The sequence below is a fragment of the Penaeus monodon genome, chromosome 6 (genome assembly GCF_015228065.2).
Source record: "Penaeus monodon isolate SGIC_2016 chromosome 6, NSTDA_Pmon_1, whole genome shotgun sequence".
NCBI classification, from domain to species: Eukaryota; Metazoa; Arthropoda; class Malacostraca; order Decapoda; family Penaeidae; genus Penaeus; species Penaeus monodon.
In genome coordinates this window covers 38,805,187-38,810,855 of record NC_051391.1, presented here as the reverse complement: position 1 = coordinate 38,810,855, position 5,669 = coordinate 38,805,187, and the positions used below count along the sequence as shown (strand labels likewise).

Below are 5,669 nucleotides of genomic sequence, written 5' to 3'. Positions count from 1 at the left end.
AATTAAAGAAAAAAACATCAATAAAATAAAATGCTACATCTGAAATCAATAAAACATATTTCAACATTTTTAAAAATCAATTTTCCATAAACATCTAAAGTGGAAATTAATGTACACAAATTTTCACAGTATTTTCAGTCTTTACTTTACTTTAGTGTCAGTGCATTTTATCCTGTTTCCATATTCATATCAAGACCTCAATCTATAACTGTTGGAAAAATCTGTATATCAAGTAAAGCAAAAAAGTGAAACATTAGGGCACAAAAATATGCTGAACTTTACTTTTCTAATTAGCTTTAGAAAAATGTTCTTGAAAGAAAATTTTCATATTTCATGGATTTCATTTACTCAGTCACTAATATTTAAAATAACAGTTTTTGTTTAAATAAATCAATAATCACTTCTGTTACTTCATATATTACCTTACCATGACTCTTACTCAGACAACAAGCATAAAAAGGCCTGCACATTAATAATTAATATAGTAGAACATTCCCAGTAGAAAACAACATATTAATGAAATCAAAACTTTTTACTGACAAGAAAATTTAACTGTATAGAAATCTAAATCAAAATATTTCCTAGATAAATGCATTTGTAACCTCTACTGCATTTGCTATGCAGAAATAAGTTCAAGCATAGAAAGACTTATAATCAACAACATAAACAGTCATAAAAAGGCATTAGACAATATTCAGAATTGCAAAATAAAAGAAGAAATATCATTAAGATTACAAAATTTAAGACATGAAATTATGAATCTAATCCACAAACTTTACCAAAAAGACTTAACTCTGCTTTCTTTCCTTCCCCTAGCCTGGTCCTTGCTTTTGCCAGTCCTATTATCATAAACCTTGAGTCATAACACTTGGAAATGGAAAATTACCTGATATAAAATCAACTGAAGTACTGACTAAAATGTAAAATTTCAATTAATTTTGAAATTACCACCAAACCATAGCATATCTTAAGGATAAAAAATATGAAACAAGGTTCATAAGCTACTAATAAAATTCAGAAAAAATAAACATAAAGAACAATCTGGCCAAACATAATACCAAATAAAGATGTTCCAACAATCATCTCCTGTTGTAAATAAAATGTAATTTTGATACCAGTATCACCCGTTCATCAAATGACCATGAATCATCATAACTGTTATTATCAGATTAAAAAGCCAACCTTTTTAAACAACAGAAAGCATTTCCTCTCCTTCACCTGTTACTAAGGAGGTTCAAGGTACCAACGGAATATTATAATTACTGTTAATTATCATACTCCTCTTGCAACGAGGACAAGGTGATTATAACAACGTCTCTAATCACATGTTATGGATAGGTGTTCTACCATAGTCCACAACAATAAATCAACGGGTAATAAGTAAGATATAAGAAAGATAAGAAGAAAATTGCGCGTTAGGAACATGCAGGTTGGTCACTTGTGCTCGCCCTGAAACCTCCTTTTATTTTTAGTTTATTGACCTTAGCATCTGTGCATAATTAACACCTCGTCACCAACCTCCTTTTCCCGTTCATTGACACGGCAAATCAATCCTCCTTCATGAACCAAGAGCCCTGTTGGATGTCTTTTTTCACATAAAACTCTTATTTTTGTTAGCTCGTCTCAGCCTTGACGACCAATGCAAAACAAGATCACTAGGTTTTCTCTACTCTTTACATTTCTCACAATCAAGTTATTCAATTTTTCAAAATAATATATAAAAATATTTTTATTTACTTTGTAGCTGGAATGCGGTTAATTTATCAAATCTAAATAAAATGAAGAATTTTGTAACCCATATGGAACAAAGGGTAGTGTCGTCTGCCGCCAGCGAATACTAATAAAAGTTGAAATTGCTAGATAGCATATTGATAAAAAAAACATTTATCAGACGAAAATTCCCAGGACACGGTTTCATTAATTGATATGAGCCCGTGGATTTATATGATGTTATGAAAACCACAGGCTAATATCGTACGAAAATATAATCACCTAAATCCAAAGCAGCACTCACAATGAATTAGAAAATCGAAGATATGTGAAAAATAAATTTTACTTTAACAATAACAGTAGAAACCCGCAAAATTTTGCTCGGCCAAATCTTGTTAAACTATTAGTCTTTTCTAAAGCTTTTTATCCCTTTTTATTTTTGTAAGTTGATTCATATTCTGTCAGTATAAACAATAAAAAATACAAAGCTATACTACATATGTATACAAACGGATTAAAGCACACTAACATAAAAGGGACCCCACACATACATATACTGAAACACCCCACACCCCACCACACACACACACACCACACACACACACACACACACACACACACACACACAAAACAAAACACACACACACACACACACACAACACACATACACAATACACAAACACACACACAAACAACACACACACACACCACACCCACACAAAACACACACCACCACCCCACACATCCAAACGCACCACGCACGCACGTACCGCGCGCGCACACACACCAACACACACACAACACAACACACACACAACACAACACACACACACACTAGTTTTGTGTGTGTGTGTGTGGGGTTTGTGTGTGGTGTGTGTGTGTGCGTGTGTTTGGTGGTGTGTGTGGTGCGCGCGCGCGTACAATTAGAACAACGAAGGAAAAGTACAAGAAAACAATGAAATAGAAAGGGCCCTTTTTCCAATACACGGTGTTGTGTGTGGTTATCCATATTTTTTAAAAATCCCCCAAAAGCCCCCAATTAAGCCCCTCTCGCAACCCCATTATTGAGAGCTATTTGGGCAGTGTACCTTGCCTTTTTGGGTTTCCCCTTCAAATCAACCGCAGTTATGCTCGAGTACTTGGTCACGGCAAATGACCTCACCGAAACGACACCCGCGTTTATATATACATATATAGATATGTAGTTTAGATAGATAGATAGATAGATAGATAGATAGATATGAAATTGTATTGTTATATAAAATAATTTTAATTTAAAAACCTATTTTAATAAATATCCGCAATAAATAGTGCTTAGTCAACAAATACAAACATACACCTATCCGTCATCACGCGCCCTGAACATATGTCCATACAGACAGACATAAAAACACACAAAAGATTTTTGAGAGACTCATTTTACAACGAACCGCGTCATAAAAGCACGAGTGCAGGGGAATATGAATACATGTGTTTAAATATTCACTGTACACCGTACAAAAAAACATACCACTTTATATCGATTAATTGAATGTGTGCATGTATGTATGTATTTATGCATACACCACACACACACACACACACACACACACACACACACACACACACCCCACACACACACACCCACACACACACACATTATATATATATTATATATATAAAATTTTATATTTTTATATATATATATATATATGTGTGTGTGTGTGTGTGTGTGTTGTTGTGTGTGTGTGTGTGTGTGTGTGGTATGCATAAATCATCCCAACATGCACACATTCATTTATCGATATACAGGAGTATGTTTTTTGACGGTGTACAAATATATATATGCCCCACATACACGCACGCACGCGTGCTCACCCCTAAACACAGACACACACACGCGAAACACACACACACACTTACATATATATATATATATATATATATATTTTTATATATATATATATTATTATTATTATATATATATATGTAAGGTGGATCTCTGTGAGGTAAAGGGAAAAATTAAGAAATTTACATCATGGAAATTGCAACATAAGAATATTTTAGACAGTTTTTGCAGAAGACCTGAAGAAGTTTATTTTGAAGGCAATGTAATCTATATTGATCGTATTTTTTTTTAATAGGTAATATTGCCTATAAGCGAAAAGGATGTCTGTATACATCAATTTTCCCAAGAAATTTTGCGAAAATTTGTCAAAGCTAAATAGAAAGAATTTGCATGTACTTTGATCGTAAAAAAATGAATGGAGTTCTGTTACGTTCTTTTTTCTGTTAATGAGTGGTGAGAGGTGCAGATTCAGTTCATATCTTTATGTTAATTAGAGTAGGTTATAAGTAAATCACTGGAAAGAATTACAGAAATCCACATACTCCACTTTACTTGTAAATATAACTTACCTTACTCAAGGGCACTACGGCTTTAAGCCTTCTACACACAGATGCGACCCAAAGTCCACGCCAATCAGATAAAAAATGCCGAGCGGGTCTGTCGAAAACTCCAAATGAGAGAAAGGGAGAAAAAAGAATAAAACGAAATGGTCTCCCCCAAATACGGATCAGGCATGGAAAATTTTTCAACAAGCGCATTGTTTGCGATCCAGGTGCCTTCCCCTGAATGAAGCGTCAAAACATGAGTGAAGAATTGGAACTGCAATTTTCACGGAGAAGGATGTAGACGTATATAGCATATAATTCGAAAACTTGAAAATAAAAAACGGTCAAAAATACGTTAAGAGATGAGACACAAATCTTGCATTACTTACAGAAGGAAAGGCATATCATATACGAGGACCAAAAAAGTTACGTACTTGAGGACACAGGATGCTATAGTGGCATGATAAGGAGAACACAGGCTACGGTTTTTTTATAAATGGACGAAATATTTTAAACTGTGTATTAGCAATGAAAGAAAAAAAATTTCTTAAAGTGTGCAAAATAAAAATAGACGAATGCTTGATAGGTCCCCAATCACGGACGGCTAAAATAAAAAGAACTGTCAGATTTATCAACAAATGACTGTCAGCGGGTGGCCGCCTAAAACGGCACCGGATATATATAGAGACAGACCCCTATACAAACCCGGGCGAAGCTAGATCTTCGCTAATCTCAATCAGTCAAACAATCGCATACTCTCTTACCCACGGGGCAAGCACCAACAAACAGATGCCACACACACCACACACACAAAACCACCCAACACACATACACACACACCCCACACACCAACCACACACACCACACACACACCACACCACACACACACACACACACACCCACACCACACCACCCCACAACCAAACCCCACCACACACACACACCCCACACACACAACACACATATATATATATATATTATATATAAAATATAAAATATATTATATATAATATATATATACAGATATATATATATATATATATAATTATATATCTATATATATGTATTTTAAATACATATATACAAATATTGATATATATAAAATAATATTATATATATATATATATATTATAATATATATATATAAAATATATTGTATATCACACATCTCTCTGTGTGTGTGAGTGTAAGCACATAAGCAAAACCACACACAAACACAAACACACACCCCCACCACACCCCACACACACACAAACACAACCACACACCACACACCCCCATATACATAAAAACGCATATATATAAAATATCATATAAAATTTTATATATAATATATATATATTATATATTAATTTATATAAAATATATATATATATATATATATATTTTATATATATATATATGTGTGTGTGTGTGTGTGTGTGTGTGTGTGTGTGTGTGTGTGTGTGTGGTGCATTTTGTGTAATGGTTGTGGGATAAATATATATATAAAATATATATATATATATATATATATCATATATATATATGAACATTATTAATTAATTGTGTTGTGTGTGTGAATGTGAATATGCGTGTGTTTTGTG

At 33.4% G+C, this 5,669-nt stretch overlaps 1 protein-coding gene across 1 annotated transcript in view; it reads left to right on the top strand.

The window, feature by feature from the left end:
- LOC119574446 (TBC1 domain family member 1-like) overlaps positions 1-5,669 on the top strand; it is a 77,230-nt gene that overhangs the window by 920 nt on the left and 70,641 nt on the right.